This window comes from Danio rerio, chromosome 24 (assembly GCF_052040795.2).
Source record: "Danio rerio strain M-AB ecotype USA chromosome 24, GRCz13ab, whole genome shotgun sequence".
In the NCBI taxonomy this organism is placed as follows: Eukaryota; Metazoa; Chordata; class Actinopteri; order Cypriniformes; family Danionidae; genus Danio; species Danio rerio.
Window position 1 is genome coordinate 6495001 of NC_141044.1, and position 21452 is coordinate 6516452.

At 37.3% G+C, this 21452-nt stretch overlaps 1 protein-coding gene across 2 annotated transcripts in view; it reads right to left on the reverse strand.

The window, feature by feature from the left end:
• gpr158a (G protein-coupled receptor 158a) overlaps nt 1-21452 on the reverse strand; it is a 113656-nt gene that overhangs the window by 20541 nt on the left and 71663 nt on the right.

A 21452-nucleotide genomic window follows, 5' to 3' on the forward strand; every position in this document is an offset into this window, starting at 1 on the left:
TGTGTTGTAAAGTTTACTGACTGCTTGACAGAGTATATCATTTTGATCATTTTGTTTATTATTTGAGAGCTTTGAACAGAGTTTTGAGGCAAAAGTTTCATTTTGCAAGAGGGTTTGTTAATAGTGCTTGAAGATGAGGTTTTGTGCTTAATGATATCAAAAAATGGAGAAAGAAATTCAGATTCAGAAATTGCGTTTTAGCAATCGAGAAGAACTGTAATAATTGACTGTAATGTAAAGTTTACACACCCTATTTTTAACACTGAAAAACAACATCTCCACTTTATACATTCTTTACAAGGAACCAAGGACTAACCCTCCTTTAACAGCTTTTTTTTTCTGGGTACACCTGGATGTCCATTAATCACAAATTCACTATTCATTTCTCCGCTCATCACTCTTTCTAGACCAACATCAAGCCTTGAAACCTGTTACAAAACATAAACAATCTCTCTGTCTTTGTGAACATCTGTGTTTGCTCGAACCGAAAACTCTCGTTTTTATGCAAACCCTTCCTCTTTCCTTCCCTCGACACTCCCACCTAAACAGAGCTGGACACACCCACTTTCCTGACTTTTTTTTAAAACTAGAAGGTGAGATGGGGTGGGGTATCATGGTGCTTTAACAATCCCTTTGTCCCGTGGCCACCATTGTTATCTATACAGTTTATTATTATTAATTATTATTGCTTTATCCTTAAATGTTGATATACGTAAATATACGGTTACTGGTTGTTTTTGTTTTCTACTATATCAATGGTCTTTAAATGTTCTATTTATTGTAAACATGACAAATGCTTTGGCAATACATATAACATTTGTCATGCCAATAAAGCAAGTTTTAATTGAATTCAACTGAACTGAACTGAGAGAGAGCGAGGCTGAAGGTGAACTGTAATTAAAGCAGACTCTCCCAGCTGTGCCGGCGTTTTGGCCTGGGCTCAATCTCTCCATGTGCAAACAGTGGCGCGCCGCGCTGTGTGTAATCTAATAACAACAGTCTGCTCACTGCTCAGGAAGCTCCATTATTGGATTGATTATGGAAAAAGGATTCAGAGAGGATGAATTGCACCAGTGCAGACACTTCTGTCATAATTAAGCTGGGGGAAAAAGCGAATGACAGGCACATCTGTAGGGGGTGCTCCGGCAGACCCCCACGGTTCCCTCAAACATGAGATGACATTAATCTTGGGCATGATTTAATAGTGAAGTTATAGGTCATTAAATATTTATTCTGCTTTATATAGCCAAGTTGATAAACACTTTTTGCTTTTCATTTATCTCTTCGCTCAACAGTTTTCTTCTTATTTTTTTAATATATAAAAGTATTATACAACCACCTTTTTTTAGTAACGAGTAATCTAATGAAGTACTGTTTCCCCTGTTACAACACCATTACCGTCACTGACAATAAAATACGCACTGCTATAATTGACATCACTGAATTGGTTTTCATGCAAGCAGTGTTTCTCTCAGCCACAGGACCTCTCTTTCTCTGGGGTGTGTATGTGTGTGTTAGGTTTAAAGTTTAAAGGTAGTGTTTGCGTATAATATAAGCACTAAATTTCCTTCGCTGAGCTGAAAGGCAAGAATATTTATCTAGTATATCATGCACAGAAAAAAAAAAAAAGTCTCTCTGCGTCAGTGACAAGTAATTCTAATCTAATGAAGCACCTCAAGGCGTCACATGCTGCCACTAAATTAGTGGCTACACAGGCGATAACGTGAACTCTGCTACCGAAGGAGGAGACAAAGCCTTGACGGCACAGCAAATAAAACTTAACTTTTCTCAACCGCAAACACTTATTACTCAGACAGAATTGAACAAAGTAATATTTTGATATATAGTAGAGAACATGCTGCTGTTGTCTCTCACATTGTCCCACAACAACATTACAATAGAGTAGATAACGTTTTATATTTATTTTATAGTCATGCCATTAGATTTATTTTTTTAAAGTAACACAGTAGTCACTTTCCCTGGTAATTGTTACATTTATAATTATGTAACTCCGTTACTAACTCAGTTACTATTTGTGGGAAGTAACTACTGTAGTAACTATAACTAATTACTCTTTTAAAGGAATGGGCTGAACACTGGGTAATTAAAAGTTTTAGTATTTTGAGATTCACAAGTGTTTTCTGTTTATTTACAGTTGTGACTTGCATTAAGGGGGCCTTGATCTCTTTGTCAATTTCTGATGTTGAAAATCAACTCTATAGTTTAACAAAGTGACTTTTGGTTGGTCATTTAATATAATATAATGTATAATAAATAATAAATAAAGAAATACATTTGTAAAATAACAAAAAAATGTATACTGGCAGTTAATTAAAAGGCTTTGTACCATATCATACAACACCAACCCAGATATTATATCACTTTAAACTATTACAAATGTAATAAAAGTGACTTTTATTAAACTTTTTAGGGATAAAAGTTATTGGAAGAAAGATCAAGGTTCATGATGCAATTCAAAATTCAAAAGAAATAAATGAGGAAAGAAAAAAAAAAGAATCACAAAATACAGAAAACGGGAGAATTTATTTATTTATTTTTTATTTTTTCAGTGCAGCCACAAAATGAGGTGGAATGCAACAGTACTAAATTAATTTAAAGCAAATAATTACACATTGGGGATACAAATTATAAATAAAATAAAATAAAATAAAATAAATTAAATTTATTAATTTTTTTTTTTTTTCAGGTTCAACCTAAAATGAGTCTGGATTACCCGAGGGATGCATATTCATTTATGAGTACTCTTTTAATTTGAATAAACTACTTTTGCTACAAACTTTTTCCATCTATATTACATACGTAGCAAAGATTCCGGAAGCAGCCATAATCGTACAAAAAATGTGCACTTGATGTCTTCATTACTTGAGATCCATTGTTAGTATTTTTGTGTGCCCACTCGACGAAAGAAGGCAAGAGTGCAATTTAAGATAAGGCCAAACATATATAAAAAGAGGCAAAAAGGGATGTAAAAAGTTCAACTCAGATAATTTTAATGACCCCTTTAAATGCACTTTTGACATCCTGTGGGAAACGAATGTGTTGTGTTTTTGAAGATGAAGGGAATGTGTGTGTGTGTGTAATAGCTGTCTAAGATCCAAAAGCGGTGTGTGTGTGTTGTGCTTGTCAGGGGAGCATCCAGTCGGCCAGCTCTTAATTAGAACTGGGAGTACCACACGCCTCCAGCAGAACTCTCAACAGTTTGAACCAGTCACTGACAAACCATGCAAAACTAACACTTTACACCTCCTCATAAATATCCGATGTGAAGTAAACGGCACTAGATTTAAAGGATTACTTCATTGTTCATTCATTTTTCTTCAGCTTAGTCCCTTATTTGTCAAGGGTCACCATTGTGGAATGAACCGGCAACTATTCCAGCAGATGTTTTATGCAACAGATGCTCTTCCAGCTTCAACCCAGTACTGGAAATCACCCATACACTCACTGATTCACACACACCCATACACTAAGGATAATTTAGGTAATTCAATTCACCTATAGCGCATGTCTTTTGACTGTGGCACCCAGAAGAATCCAACGGGAGAACATACAAACTCTCTGAAATGCCAACTGACCCAGCCAGGACTCAAACCAGCTATGTTCTTGCTACGAGGCAACAGTGCTAACCACTGAGCCACCGTGCCACCTACTTCTGTATCTTAGGGAGTCAGATGACAATGACGGTGAGGGTCCAAGCAAAGTTTATTAATAGCTTAGTCAGGCAGGCAATGGTCAAACAGAAATAAACAGATACATTAGGTTAATCTAAAATCGTAGTCGTGGTCACTGGCGAAAGGTCGGTGCAGGAGACAAACAGCATGGACAATACCAAAAACAGGGGTCAAAAGCCACAGTAGAACAAGGCAAGGAAAACACATAGACATGTTACCAAGACTTAGCAACGTGTATGTATTTGAGAGCTGAATATTTAGTTCAAATAATCAGTCCATGATGAGTTACCAGTTGTGTGTGTGTAATCAGGAATAGAACTGGAACTGGTGTGTGTGTGAGGTGCGTGATGGGATTTAAAGTCCAGTTCCTTGACAGCTTTGTAGCTCTCCAGCGATTTGCAACTGCAATCGCCGGTGATTGTGACAACTTCATAGTTTTATTTATTTTATTTTTTTTGAAAACAAGAACCAAATGACACCACTGCATTGAAGAAAAAATACAATAGCAAAAAATGTTTATATTTTTACAAGCCTCAATCATTAAGAAAAATAATATTATAAGCTTTAAGAAACATCTTCTTATTAATAATAATATTAAGTGTAAGAGATTCAAGAATGAACAAAAATTCAGCAAGGAGAATATTAAATCTAGGTATTGTATATATATACATATATATATATATATATATGTATATATATATATATATATATATATATATATATATATTTTTTTTTTTTTCTTCTGGAGAAAGTATTTGTTTTACTTCGGCTAGAATAAAAGCAGTTCTTATTTTTTTAAACACCATTTTAAGATCTATTATTAGACCCTTAAGCGATATTTGTTTGTCTACAGGACAAACTATCACTATAAAATGACTACCCTTATACCCTAAAGGTCTTTGCGCACTGAAGTCTGAAATTTTTGTATGAATTTGTATATTGTATTCTTATGCAAAAAAATTGTCACTTAAACAAACTTTGCACACTGAGTTTGATGCACATTAATTAATCCATTTAAAGAGTTTGCCCTTAGCTGATGATTGATTATAAACGTGTTTGGCATGCTGTCCTGGGAGAGAGCCCTGAGCTCATAAGATTCTCGAGCCCAGGGCTCCTTTCCGTTGCAGGGCGAGAGGGGAGTTTGAGCTCAGGTAGCTCACGAGAACTCCCCTGCTTGATACTGGTGATTGTAGATTATGGATAGCTATGGAGAGTGTATGCTGAATTACTTGTCGCTTTAGTTTTGTCAATTTACTTATGTTACATGACTTTTGTATGTAATGACGAAGTAATCATTGGAAGACGTGGTTGTTTGAAAATACGCACACCCATATGCACATGAACATTTTTTGTCTATCTGTGTTTAAACCACTCAGGGTAAAACACCTATATGTATGATGCTGTTGATGACAGTATGTGAGAGTATAATTATTGTTGTTTTGAGATTGTAAGCAGAGCGGCCGACGAACTCTATGAAAGTACTGAAGCTGACTTCTAAAACTGCAAACTATGTTTAGTTAAATTTATTTTTAAGTAAACCTCCAGCTCTTCTTAATCTGACAGACTGGTCATTTTTGGGGTCAAACTGTTGGTCAAACTGCTTTTATTCTAGCCGAAATAAAACACATAAGACTTTCTCCAGAAGAAAAAACATTATAGGAAATACTGTGAAAATGTCCTTGCCATGTTACACATCATTTGGGAAGTATTTAAAAAATATAAAAATAAAAGAAGGGTGAATAATTTTGACTTAGAAGAATGCTGCCACAAAACAAAGTCTAGGGGTCCATTCTTTAAGGTAAACTTAAAAAAAAAGAGATAATTTCTGGCTAATTTGGTTCTTCAAAATAAGTTTGAGAATTAGAATATCTAAATAATTAAAATATCTGAATAAAACTAAATATTGGTAGTTTTTTTTTTTTTTTTAGCACATCATTCCCTCATAGCAAACCAACTTATGGTAAGAAAGGCTTGATAAAGACTATTGTGGCTAATACAATCAAACTGACATAAACAGAAAAGGATTGCCACTCCAAATGCAGAAGCAAATAGTTAGACCTGGATTAAAGATTACCAAAAACAACTTTTTTTTGTCCCCAGTAGACAATAATATGCATCAATATGCACTGACAAAATAAACTGTACACTTTTTTAGTACTTTTTCAATCCCTGGCTCAGGTATGCAGAACATATTCATGAAGTGTTCCATGGCAACAGAAAGCCAGTGTGATTACAGTTAACCAGGAACCACACTGTGAAGTTTAACAATTACAGAATGAAAGCTTTTTATTTGCTTGTTTGCTATTTTTTTTCTAATATATATATATATATATATATATATATATATATATATATATATATATATATATATATATATATATATATATATATATATATATATATTAATTGTTTGTTTTTAAATAATGAAGACTTTGCAGTGTTATTTATTTACATTTAATTATAAATTAGTGTACTTGACAGAAAACGAGCGCTCAACCAGAGAAAACTCGAGCCGACCACAACACAAGACATAACTGAACTAGTGTCTGGCACCAAAAACTAGAATTAACAAGACCAAAGTGGCAGAATTCTGGCAATCACTTACAAAAATGTTGCAATTATCGCAATGTCAGTTTTTTTCCAATATCGTGCAGCCCTATTACAGTATGCAACTCTGATCATTCCTATCATCCTTTGCATGTCACTCACGGATAAGATAAACCTTCTGCGTAATGGACTCACATTGATGACTGGCTGAAAGTTGATCCACACACAACAGCCAAAGATCAATGAGAACTAATGTAACCTGACCTCAGTGTTTGTGTCAGTGTGTAGGCATCGGTGCCTCATCCAAAACATGAAAGACAAAGAAGAACAAACATCTGAGGCTGGGTAATTATCAGTGTGTTGCAGATGTGCCACGGCACCCCCCCCCCCCACATCCCCCTCTTGAGGGACCGTTCGTGTTAATCCGATTATCAGAAAAATTAATGGCCGTCCCACAGCAGTGGAAAAAAGATGCAGGCACGAGGATATTTTGGTTCGGCAGCTCTGAGTCAGAAAAGGCATGTGTGCGGGGAAAAGCCAGGAGGAGGGGACGGAAGTAGATGTTGCCTGGTTCGCTGAGGCGAGACTGTATTTTGCATGCTGGAGGGAAAGTCTCACCGCACTTGGAGCGTTACAAAACACACACACAGAGCTTCAAGTGGACGATTCCTCAGAGAGATGGAGAACACAAACAGAATGCAGTTGCTGTGGCGAGAGACGATGGAAAGCCAGACGGTAACCAGGTTGAGAAAACACTGAAGTGAAACTTGACTTATTTAACACTATGTTTGTGCAGTGATATGTCTTCATGTTTTTGCTGACTCTTTATATATTTCTATATCCTGGACCACAAACTACTACCTGACAAAAGTCTTGACATCGATCTCAGTTGTATAAACAACAAATAATAACTTGGCTTCTAGTTGATCATTTGGAAAAGTGGCAGAAGGTCGATTTTTCTGATGAATCATCTGTTGAACTGCATCCCAATCATCACAAATACTGCAGAAGACATATTGGAACCTGCATGGTCCCAAGATTCTCACAGAAATCAGTCAAGTTTGGTGAGGGAAAAATCATGGTTTGCGGTTACATCCAGTATGGGGGTGTGCGAGAGATCTGCAGAGTGGATGGCAACATCAATAGCCTGAGGTATCAAGACATTTGTGCTGCCAATTACATTACAAACCACAGGAGAGAGCAAATTCTCCAGCAGGATAGTGCTCCTTCTCATACTTCTGCCTCCACATCAAAGTTCCTGAAAGCAAAGAAGGTCAAGATGCTCCAGGATTGGCCAGCCCAGTCACCAGACATGAACATTATTGAGGATATATTAGAATAATCGATTTTTCTTTTATGCCAAAAATCATACAAGTATGGGTCATGTGCCATGAAGATGACAATTCCATACTGTAGATTTCACTTGAATTAGTAATATTTAAAAACAGTTTTTCTCTGTATTTAGATGTTTTCGAACCCTTAGATTCCAGATTTACCAAATATTGTTCAATTCAAACTATCCATAGATTAATGGAAACATGTTAATTCAGCCTTCATCTGCTCTATATATCTTAATTTACAAAAATTGACACTTATGGCTTTATGGTTTTGTGGTTCACAGTCACATATTGAAAGTTAACAATAAAATGTATATATAATATTTACCTTTTTCTGAGGTGAGGAACCATATATGGTAACTTCAAAGACATTGATTATATTTAATAAAATATTTGAAGTCATGAAGGTGTTGCCATAACCTCCAGTTTCATTCTGTTAAGCATTTCAATGAGTGCCTTGTAAAGGATTAATTATTTTTTTTATCAAACATATTTAATGCCAATAATTTTCTTCTGCCATTTTAAAATATACAGTGCATGTCTTTGGACTGTGGGGGAAACTGGAGCACCCGGAGATATCCCACGCCAACACGGGGAGAACATGCAAACTTCAAACAGAAATGAAAAAAGTTGAACTAAAGTTCTAAATAAGCTTAATCATGTTTAAATGATAATTAGGTTTAAAGCATAAACCATTTTATTCCTTGAAATAAATAATATTTTTAAGATAAAAAAATCCAACCACACATACACCATCATACATTTAACATCACCAACAAAATTATTTAGCATGCAATTATCATTAAATATTTTAAACGTAATCTTCCTCCAGCACCATTCGTCCAACACATCCCAGCACGCATCGTAACACCCACCAAAATAGCATTTTACAAAAACAACATTTTTTAAAACACACTCTTGATGAAAAGGGGTTTAGCTGAATGTCAGGCCAGTCCGAAACGAAAAAGGGAGAAAGACAGCTCTGACATTTTCACAGTTTGCCTGGAGCCCTTACATGCACTCTAAATATTACTGATGAGAGGAACTTAATAACAAAACCTTCCCTCTTCCCAGAAAAACTGGACTCTTTGCAAGAAAGGAGAGTTTACATGCATGTTCATTTATAAGCCATTAATGCACATGGTCATGTTAACACACTAACCTGACTTTTCTTTATTAGAGCAAGGCCATAAACAGCTTAACCAATTAAACTCTGCTGCTATTTTGGGATTTACGCCTGGATTTACCGCCTACCCAAATTTAAAAGCTTACCAAATCCACATGTAGAGGTGTAAATGCAAAAAAAGCTGCTGTTTGTGGAGTTGCTTAAGCATCCTCTACTGAGATTTTGAGACATTCAATGTATTAAATTAAATTATTTTGGCTGATTTTATTTAAGTCTGTAACTGAATTCAGTTGTAGTTGTAGTGTTGAGTAAATTTTAGTCTATTTAGAGAGGGACCAAATACTTTCTAAAATGAGTAAATTTTACTCCGAGGATTTTGCCCCTCCAGCCGCAGCCCAGTACTGGGAAACACCCATACACACTTATTCTTTTTCTCTCTCTCTCTCTCTCTCTCTCTCTCTCTCTCTCTCTCACACACACACACACACACACACACACACACACACACACACACACACACACACACACACACACACACACACACACACACACACACACACACACACTTATATACTATGACTAATTTAAATCATCCAATTCACTTGTAGCGCATGTCTTTGAACTGTGGGGGAAACCGAAGCACCCAGCCAGGACTCAAACCGGTTTGTTGTGAGGCAACAGTGCTAACCACTAAGCCACTGTGTCACCAAATCAATGTTTCTTCCTTTTTAAGTCTTGTTAGAGCAAAATATCTAAGAAAAATGTTCAAATCTGAACATAACACTTATTGATTCATTAATATGTATGCCCCCAGAAGTGTTTGATTAGCCACAACATTTCCAAGTGAGATTACGACAGTAAAATAAGTTTATAAGTGCAACACAGCTTATTATATTTCCTATGTATGTGGGACTCTTATTTTGAAATAAGGGGCTCAATGTTAATACAAAAGGCTAACCCAAGAGTCTCATGCTCTAAATCAACCAATAAGAGCTCACAATTGTCAGTGTCTCTTCTTGTTGCTTCACAATGCCACAGATAGTACTAAATCATAATTGAACACGTGAGACATGACATGTGTGATTGTTTTGCACCTGTAATTCAGACTACACCATGCTGTATGAACTTCAGTAACTGACATGAGCTCATTAATATTCATAACCCTTCCAAATAAGGTCAAATCAGAGCATTTTATCTCACGGCTAGGGTTGTAAATGGACATATAAAACTGTTTCTGAAGGATATTTGCGATTACCTAAGAACTAACTAACCTAAACCAAACTGTCCATAACACTGCACAGAATTCATTTTGAAACACACACTGATTTTGCAACAAATATCAAACTTTATATTCAAAATAAAGATTAGTCTATGTGATCGTTTTGCAACCATTTCTGCTTTGACATACCCCGCATATCAAATCAATTTAGGCAACACATTTTCCCTGTTATTTTACAACCTACAAATCATTAAAATGTGTGTATATATTTTAAGCAACTGTCGCAAATGGCAGATATAAATGATATAATTTCATTTTAATTTCTTTTTGGACCAAACTTTGCACGTGCAACACAAATACTGCATTTGAATTAGTATTCCGCTACCCATATGCTTCAATACAAATACACCGATTGATTAAAGTCTTGTGTATGGCGTTTACTTGCATTGCCGGTTGATTGTTGTGAGTTATCAGCATAGAGAGAGAGAGAGAGAGAGAGCACAGAGGAGCAGATGACGCATGTCTTGTCTTCAGGGATTTGACAGAGCTCTCATCCATCAGAGAAACACACTGTCGGGTCACACCTGCTCCACAGCAGACACATGCACTGTCAGCACTCACTAATTTAATGCCTCTGCATATTCATGAATCAGTACGTCAAGCCCTATAATTGCTCAACAAAACAAACCCAAGATTGATACTAACTTGATTTTATAGAAGTGCGTTTAGAATGTATATTACGACATACGTGTTTATTAATGGAATTAAAAGTCTACAGACCCACAAGGTCTAACGTAGTTCATTTAAAAGCCCCCTGACTGCCAGCATTAGTACCAGGAGGGTTACATAGGCAAGCCAGAGCAAATGCCACTACAGAGCTCTCTCTTGCATTTACTTGTTTTTAACATCTCCATTAATAAAGAATGCTAAGTGTTGGGAATCATGATGACATTCCTGCTTGTTCAGGAACATGGAGGTGGGTAAAATGCATTGTATTTTAAGTATTTTAACATAGTTGTTACATAAGATATTAGCATCACTTCAATTAATGCTATACGTATGAATATGGTCAAATTTAAAAGTGCTGTGTATAAACCTTTGATTCTTCTAATGCATAATAATTCCATACTATGTTTGCAGATATTTAAGAAACATGCTAAGTGAACATTCTTGTTTATCTGAAAAACAATGCTGGAGTCAGATATTCTGCTTTGTAAATGTGCTTTCGGTGCTGGAATGTCCGTCTTTTGTTTTGTTTTGGCCCGTTTAACCCAGCCAATGACAGCTTAGCCAATCATATTTCAGCCCCCTGGGTTGCCTTGGTGCAAAACAGCATATTCATTCAGTCTTGAAGGCTCTCGAAGTGTGCACCTCCCACTGAAGCAGAGAATAGTGCACTCACTGCACTCCAACAAAATTTTAGGGTTTATAATCTAATTAATACATATTAAACCTGTTTAACATTACTAAATGTACATGCTGAATCACTGTTATGTGTTGGTTTGCTCTGAGTAACAAATGGTTTCAAATGGTTTATTTTGTTTTCAAGATCTGAGGTGAACTATCTGCTGTTGCTTTCAGTAGCATGGCAATAAATGTCATGTGAAATTATGACATTATTAGCATGTAACATTGAATAAAGCACATGAGGTGTACCTAAGGTGGTAAGTGTTAGTTTTCTGTTGTTCAGCAGTGAAAAAGTCGTTCCTAAAATATCCATTTCAGGTGTTGGTTAAAACAAAAATCTATTTTAATATGGAAAATATTCCTTCTATTGCCTACCGTTGCATTTATTTAGAAGATGATTTAAGTAGAAGAAACTGTGTAATAAGCAGGATAAAGTACATCCAGGGCAGTTGTTTTTCACAGAATAAAGCCCTTCAATATTTTATAACAGCCCAGCTTCATATTAGATTGCTGATAAGCCTGTCCGGCTTTATTCTAAGATAACAACCTCCAGGATTTAGTTTATCCCTGACCTATTACACATCGACCAGCCAATCAGTATGAAGCATTACAAAATGCCATGGACTAATAATAAACACTGAATGTTTCAACCCAGGCTAATTCTGATTACGTACCTTTATATATATTTCTGGATATGTCCCAGGAACTACATTTTTTGCAGTTTTTATTTTTGCAAAACCATCAAAGGCCACTGTGTATGCTTTTCAGATCTCAAATTTCTCTCGTAAGTGCCATTCTCACCTGTTCTACTCCACCAGAGGTGACTGACTGACTGAACTGCCCTACTTCTTCCCTAAACCCAACCATTAGTGTTTTCAAAAGAAATCCAGAAAAAAAAGCCCTGGCTTCAGCCTGATTTTTACCACCTTTTCAGAATTTACCACATTCTCATCCTGTTATTTACATGTTTGTTTTATTATTTGGCTTTTGTTTTTGTTTTACCAGCTTTCTGGAACCATTCTTCGCAGGACTCAAACCATGTCATTGCGCTCAACTTCGCTCTGCGTCTTAAATCCTACGAGGTATGCGGCGAGCAACTGGAAAAACAGCGGGAAAGCCGTCCACACGGAGGTAAGTGATCAGCTGGTAAGCGCAAAAAAGAACGGTGTCATACTGCTCTGTAGCGTTCGTTTTAAGGACAAAATGCAGTACCTCTGGCTACATAATTCGCAATCTCCAGAAATGTATATAGGGCTACGTTTTCAGAATGAGCTAATGCTGCAATGATTAATGGCTAGTCTGGTTTGCATCTTGGTGTGCATATTTTTCTAACATTTCAATAGCCTATTATTAGTTATACCTAGGCCCACACAAAATCTGCGCATGCAGAAATCCGCAGATTTCCACAGATTTTTAACTCATCTTTGGGTCTATGTATTTACTTCTGTAAATGTGTGTTAATTTATATTTATTCAGTTTTTTTTATTACTTTCACTAATATTATTGTGATATAATAATAGTAATATTAAAATGTTCATATGATTTATTTGCAATACAGTTTGTAAAGTAATATTTTCTGTCTTTTAGTAGATATTTTAAACGAGAGACTTGCTTTGTTTACTAAATAAATGGATCTAATTTGATTTGCATTGTAAACATTAAATGAAAGTTAAAAATAAATAGCAACAAATTTCTGCAGATTCATTCTCTCCCTAGTTATTCTTTATTTTTCACAAGGGTTGTGTCCACAAAATCTCTCTTTTCCCTGAATGTCAATTAAATTTGAGAGCAGTTTCAACTAAAAGCACTTTTCAACTAAAAATCCCGTTTGTTGTGTTTGCCAGAATGCAAAATCCATAATAGGATGAATACACGAAGGCGAATAAATGATTTAAGAGTTTCTGGGTGAACTATTCCTTTAAAAGCGGCAAAAGTAAAGCCAAATTTCCCCGGTGCAGCTCAGTGAGAGGTACTGTCATGTTGTCTGGCTCATCTGTGTCTGTGGCACTTCCCTCTGGAGTGTAAACCCGAGAACAGTGTGTTCCTCATCCCTCACGCAACATCCACACAAACACACTCTTCTTCAAAGCTCGCATGGGCATTCAATCACACGCACTTCATTACACCCCTTCAGGGGCTCCATCCACTTGCAAGCCGTTGCCAAAAAAAATTGTATTATTTACCTTTACATAATAGTCCTGCAAGATTCATCTTAATGCCTCCCGCTTTCATTTCTTTTCTCTCTGTCTCTCTTTTTGTGTGAATTTCAACCCCCCTCCAGCTCCCTTTTCTTCGTCATTTTCAAAGAAGCCACCCCATTACGTAACACGTCGTTTTCTCTGCGCATCTTTGAGTCTTTGTGTAAGACCAAGAGAAAGAAGCAGAGTAGGAGTGGACCTGTCAGAGAGTGTTTGAACACATGCTCTCCCCCATACACACACACACAAAGTCTGAGAGCCGAGGAAGAGATTGATAACACTGCAGTCAATCACGACGGCCGAGAAATCCACACAGCCGAAACCATCAGACTCATGTGGTGGAATTCAGAGAAGCCCTATTAGTGCTGTCAGTCACAACTCAAACAAACAGCTGTGATTGGCAGAAGAGCACAGGGAAACACAGAGCGGCAGACAGAAAGTGTTCAACATAAAGGTATCAGAAAACACAACAATGCTGTTACTATTTCATTCAACTCATCGTTATTTCTCTTGCACTTTTACATACAGTAGATGAAGTTCTAATAAACTGAAACTGCTTCAGTCCAGTTTTGAAAGTTGAGTGTAATGTAAATGTCATTGCTGAAAGCCAAAACACTGAAGAGCAAATTCAATGAACTGCTATTTCAAGAGTTTACACTTAGCTGATGATTGATTATAAAGCTTGTTTGGCATGCTGTCCCGGGAGAGAGCCCTGGGCTCATAAGATCCTCGAGCCCGGGGCTCCCATCCGTTTGCAAGGTGAGAGGGGAGTTTGAGCTCAGGTAGATCTCGAGAACTCCTCTGCTGTACATTTGAACTTCCACATACTCTTCAGTGTGTTGTTACATTTGTGCAGTTACACCAGTAGTACACAAGTAAATACTGTGTACCAGTGTGTTCATACACTGTAGTTACATACTACTTACACATTTAGTTACCATGTAAGTTCACAGGTATAAGTGACACTATTGTGTGACCTTATATTAAATAAGTTGAAGCATGTAGTTGCTTACTGTCAAAAGAACTAAACTAAAGGAGATCTTCTTTTTGAAAAGGACATCACTTTCAACAATCCATAAAGGTCTTCAGAAAAATGAAGCAGTGAATGTTCTGCACTGAACATCTCTAACAGGTTGAGGAAGGAAAGCCAGCAGTGATGCTGAGATAGCATGACTCAATTTCTCAAGCGCTTTCGCCTCATCAAGGCAGCACTTTCACAATGTGCTTTAATAAAGAACTTCCGTTTCCTCAGAGCGGTGTGGCTCCAGCAGCTGGGCTGTGAAAGCTCGAGCAGATGAGATGACGTCCGCAGCCCTCTGTGCAGCTGAATGCTGTTATTTATTACAGTCATGCATGAGCATTAGCTGGCATGTTCCACATCTCTACACCCTCACCAAACTCTAAAGACAAAGTCAAACTGATGTTAGATGTGTTCACGGCAATGTTGATGATTCAGGAGTTCTACCACCTTTTGTGGGTGCAGTCTTACAAATCCATGAATTGGGTGCACAATGCACTTGATGCATTGACTAAAAATCAGTAAAAAACAATGACAACTTCAAGTAGTTTTCTTTTTTTTTGCATATTATGGGCTATATTTTAACGATCTAAGTGCAATGTCTAAAGAGCATGGAACAAAAGCAATCTCATCTCCCATTCCCTTTCAGAGACAGTTGTGTCGCACCATGGTGCATTTGCTATTTACATGGAGAACTTTGTAAGTTGAAAAACCGAATGCTTCAATAGCGAGAAAACAGTTAAAAACCATCTGCTCAAAGATAAAGACCGCCAACAGAACGAGTCGGCCTCTTACTTTCAACTGTGGATTTTGGTGCACTCAATTTTGTTTGTGGCTGCACGGTGGCTCAGTGGTTAGCACTGTCACCTCACAGCAAGAAGGCCGTTGGTTTGAGTCCCAACTAGCCCAGTTGGCATTTCTATGTGGAGTTTGCATGTTCTCCCCGTGTTGGTGTGGGTTTCCCCTACAGTTCAAAGACGTGTGATTTGGGTGAATTGGGTAAACTAAGTTGGCCATAGTGTATGAGTGTGTGTGTGAATGCAATGATGTATGGGTGTTTTCTAGTACTGGGTTGTGGCTGGAAAGGCATCCACTTTTCATACACCTCTTTTCTAGACCGAAACAGCCATCAATCCACAAAGTGGCGCAAATGGATACGCTATTTAAACAACGTGGTGGAAAACGGGAATATTAAAGTTTTGTTGGTCTGAAAATAGCAACACTTCGAGGCAAACAAGTCTTACGCCTTATCGCGCTGGGTGTATGATAGGGTCCTCAGTGTAAACAATGTAAGTGCATTAATAAAGCATGCATAGAAATATATTTGAAATGGTATAAAACGTGTTTGCAAAACTGTTGTAATACAAACTGTTCTTGTGCATTAATCCAGCATTCAATAATAATTTCCGAATGACTCTGAGACAATAGAGTAATAACAAAAGCTTTAAACACAAGAATAAATAATATTTTAAACATGAAAAACAATTTCTTTAAATCAAAATGATATTTTAAGACCTTTTACATATATTTTGCCCAAATAATTGCAGCCTTAGTTGACTCTTTCCAAACATTGACTGGTTCTACTATGATAAAATAAAAAAATAAATAAATAAATAACACCTATAACATGTGCCATGTTCTGAATAAAGCAGTATCAGACCATAGTGGTCCCTTGAGGTTAAATGGGTCATAATTCCAGAGGTAATGGGACATGAAAGTGCTTAAAATTTATTGAATCTTCCATTTGATGAGCGTCTTAACCTCAAAGTGTGCAATACTGGTTTTAGAAGAACTAATAAATGTATTTCATTATTGGCAAACAAGCATTAAAAAAATCATATTGGTTTGTTGCTGGAAAGCGTGAATGATAAAGCTGACCAAGGCAGAGATCAATAAGACAGACAGCTCAAGGTCAGTGCACAGACCATCCGCTTATTGATCCTGGATTAGTTTTCGTGGAAACCCACATATATTCCAAGAAATTTTCTGATGTTGTTGAAGGCATGGGAAAAACTGTGAGTATCTACGTATTATAGAGCAATTAATAATGCAATAGGTTCTTGTCCTCCAGAAAAGCAGAAGAAACATTGTAAACACTGCTTTTGATGCAGGAATGTAATCCGAACAGTCCAATTTGATCCCGTGTTGGGGAGATTCTGTTGTAGATGCCTTTAAAAGTCTTATATTGAGTGATCTAATGCCTATTTCCTTGCGGTGATCTTATGCTGTCCATTCTTGACCCTCTGGAAGCTTCTTTGCTCTGATATACCAGATGGACAAATGCAGGATTAGAGAGTATGTGCACCTTTTTTCCCAAACACCATAAATAATTGAGTGCTAGCAGAGGTCATTCCTGGAGCAGGTCTAATTAAGGATGGAGGTGGAGCGTAGAATGTGCTGGTTTCTGGTCCGTGAAGGCCAGAACTCAATCTTGCGTGTGTGTTTTGTATCTGTGAGTCATAAGGACACATTTGTGTAATTGCATGCTGAACCCTGTGAAGAAATATCTGGTAATTAACGTTGTTTTCAATTTATTTATGGTTGTTAATTGCATTATGGGAGCTTGATCTCTGCTCAAGTGTATTTTACATATATTCAAGTTATAAGCATGTGTAAGTAATATAAAACGTTCACATATTTTTTACGAGTTTATTATTTGAGATGTAGAACGCAGGGAAAGCAGCCGCATAGAGAGACACTGCAGCGCTGGTGAAGATTGTGGTTGTTTACAGCAGTTTGACAAATTAATATGAATTTATAGCTAAATTATTAGCGGTGCCAAACTGCATTTCCCGTTGTTTACATCCTTGTTTATGTCATTGCTACAACGTGCCATTAACGCTAGAAACTGTGCATGTAATAGGTAAATTTTAACAAATAAATATACTCACAGGTTGTGGCTCACAATCCCCAGCTTCTTATATTATGGTTGGAGCTACTCCTTTTTACCCGAATCCAGCACTGAACTGGGAGAGATTCTGGAAGCTGTCCTTTGTCAAATGCTAGAGCTGTATCTTTTTCAAATCAATCAAATTAAATTATAAGCACTTCTCTCTTTGTGTCGTGTCCTTTGGAAACCCAAGTATAGAAACAGAACAAGCTTTATGGAAATAGCAGCGTTTGGACGGCATTTTTGCTTTCTCTGCTATGACCTAGCGCATCTGGCCATGCCCCTTAGCTTTGCAGGGTGTTGGAGCGTAACTTGAAGGGTATATAGTCTTATTAACCTTGATGTACCAGTATCTCCCTTTGCATTGAACTTTTCTTATTACATGGAAAGATGTTGTTTCACACATCTACATTAAAAATCAATTAAAGTTTAAAATATAATATCGTAATAGACCAGCCCTTTAAATTCATGGAAAAGTTTAGGAAGACTCAACCAACTTTTGCAAAATAGAAAGCAATTTTTCAGCTATAACAACAGCTTGTCTAAGAATGAGAGGAGCTGGTCTTTTTTGGGGCCTAGCTAACATTAATCTGATTGGTGATAATATGAACAGGCAGCTTAGGGATGATAACCTCATCTATTTTCATTCTTTCACAGCTCTGCTTTTTTTCTTTTCTCTCCTCTCATCCCATTTGGCTAGTAATCTGTGAGAACTTCTGTGTCTGTGTGGACATGCCTGCTTTAGATTTCAGCTTCTCTTTCTCACATGTGGCTAGAACGAGAGGCATTGGCTAGCGATGTGTCCCGTGAGTCTGGTGGCGTGTAAATTACATCTACTTTGGCCCCCCACAGAGTCAAGCCTTGCACTGTTCCCTTCTCCGTCATCCCCAAATCCACTGAGATATTTCTGATAACATTAGGTTAATAGGGATGTGACCTGTGCTTTGTGTGGTAGAGAGATAAAGGCGATGAGGAATACAGCAAGAGATGTGTTTGTGTTAAGTGTATGGGAGACTTCTAAGCATTGGTATTAAGTCAGTTTAATACTTCAGTTTATTTATATTGACTTAGACAAGTAGTGGCAGCATGAAAGACATGTAAAGTCAGATATAGCAATATTTCGGTAAAGTAACTACTTTCACACACACAAAAGGGTATTTCTGTTTTTTGTGTGCCTGTAATCTCCATTTACAGTGAGTATTTAGACACCCTTAAATTTTTCACTCCTTATTACATTGCAGCCATTTGCTAAAATCAAAAGCAGAATTGTTGGCATTTTTTTTACAGATTTATATAAAAAAAGAAAAACTGAAATATTACTTGTCCTAAGTATTTAGACCCTTTGCTCTGTATTTAGTAGAAGCACCCTTTTGATCTGACACTGCCATGAGTCTTTTGGGGAAAGATGCAAACAGATGTTCACACCTGGATTTGGGGATCCTCTGCCACTCCTCCTTGCAGATCCTCTCCAGTTCTGTCAGGTTGGATGGTAAACGTTGGTTAGATCTCACCAGAGATGCTCGATTGGGTTTAAGTCTTGGCACTGGCTGGTCCATTCAAGAACAGTCACTGATTTGAAGGTACTGTGTGCTTAGGGTCATTGTCTTGTTGGAAGGCAATCCTTCGGCCCAGTCTGATGTCCTGAGCACTCTGGAGAAGGTTTTCATCCGGGATATCCCTGTACTTGGCCGCATTCATCTTTCCCTCGATTGCAAGCAGTTGACCTGTCCCTGCAGCTAAAAACACCCCCACAGCATAATGCTGCCACAACCATGCTTCACTGTTGTTCACTGTTTCGGACAGGTGATGAGCATTGGCTGGTTTTCTCCACACATACGGCTTAGAATTAAGGCAACAAGTTCTATCTTAGAGTCCTTCAGGTGTCTTTTTTAGCAAACACCATGTGAGCTTTCATTTGTCGGGCCACTCTGCCATAAAGCTCTGACTGGTGGAGGGCTTTCTACAACGTTCTCCCATCTCCTGACTACATCTCTGGAGCTCAACCACAGTGATCTTTAGGTCCTTCTTTACCTCTCTCACCAAGGCTCTTCTCCCCGATAACTCAGTTTGCCTAGACGGTCAGCTCTAGGAAGGGTTCTGGTCGTCCCAAACATCTTCCATTTCAGGATTATGGAGTTCACTGTGCTCTTAGGAACCTTAAGAGCAGCAGAATTTTTTTGTAACCTTGGCCAGATCTGTGTCTTGCCACAATTCTGCCTTTGAGCTCTTCAGGCAGTTCCTTTGACCTCATGACTCTCATTTGCTCTGTGAACTGTAAGTTCTTATCTAGACAGGTGTGTGGATTTGCTAATTAAGCCCAATCAGTATAATCAACCACAGCTGGACTCAGATAAAGGTGTAGAACCAAGAATTGGACAGCTCCTGAGTTAAATAGATGAGTGTCACAACAAAGGGTCTGAATACTTAGGACCATGTGATATTTCAGTCTTTCTTTTTTTAATAAATCTGCAAAAATGTCCACAATTCTGTGTTTGTCTGTCAATATGGGGTGCTGTGTGTACATTAATGAGCAAAGGAATTACCAAATGGCTGAAATATAAAAAAACAGTGAAACTTTTAAGGGGGTCTGAATACTTTCTGTACCCACAGTACATTTCCAAACAATTTTTTTTGCTATCAGTTGTAATAGTTCAATGAGTAAGTCGTGAATTTATGTGTAAAGGGTTTTTAAATATATTGTATTAATAGAAAATATATAAATAATATAAAAATAAACAAGAAAAAAGTACCCCTTTTCACCTGGCCCTTGCTCCTCAAAATGTCTCTGCAGGACCCTGTGCTACACATACATACTAGAGCAACAAGGTAAGAAACTTTTTTAAATAATTGGTTGATTACACAAACAAATTATATTATATTATACAAAAGGCAGTAACTTAGAGAGCCTAACAAAAAATACTTGTAGAAACTGATAAAGTAAGCCAGGCAGTCAGGTGCAGTAAAACTACAGCCGCTCTCTGATTCACTTAATCCACAGAAAGCCAGTGACTTGGACCGACATAAAGCATTAGGCCACACCCCATCCTATGCTGGTCAAAATGCTCCAGAGCACAGCAGTGTGTTTATCATTAGCCTCCTGATGGGCTGGGCTCCAGGGTCAGGGTGGCAGAAGGCCATTTGGACATGGAGGTGAAATTGGAGGACAACTGGAGAGAGTGGAGCAGAAACAAACAGACTGCTTGGAGCAGATATAGGAGGCCTAAATGGTCAGAAATACTCTTTGGTGAAGTAATTTTTCAACGCATTGTTCTAATGAACACTGGAAATAGTCTACATTTCTTGCAAAATGTAAAATACGTTACTCCGAGTACATTTTGTTGCACTTTACAGATGACAAATTCACTTGAGAGTGAGCCAATGGTAGTTTGAATTTTTTTTGACAACTGGATCAAACCAGTCTACAGTGTTTGCTTAGTTTAAATGAATGACCGCCAAACATGAAACTGAACATCAGGTTTGGTTCCTCTTCTATTACCCTTGTGCTATATTGTGTATTAACAGGTTAATTCACCCAAAAATTAGCACACGATTTACTAACCCTCAAAACATCCGAAGTGTATATGACTTTTTTTTTTATTAAAAAGTGTGGTAAATAAAAGGTCTACTTTATTGAGTTTATTAAATTTTGTCCAAAAAATACATATTTTAAAAACTTCAAAAACAGTTTTGTGTAACTAGACTGAAGTCATCTTCTTCTTTCTGTGCAATTTTTGGTGCATTTAGCGGCACCAGCTTGACAGGAGTGTGAAGTGCATACACAGTTGAAATGAACACAAAAAAGTAGGCTAAGGAAAGACAAAAAAATCGTAGAAGAGTACCAATAGAACTTGACATGAACATCTTTCATACATAAAAATGTACCGACTGGTTACAGAAGACCTTTATTTACCCTCTGGAGCCAAGGGACATTTTTTTTGTATTTTGGATGGATGTGTACTTTCATAGACTTCTTGTGAGTCCAATAACTAGATTCAACCAAAAAAAGACAGTCATTTAC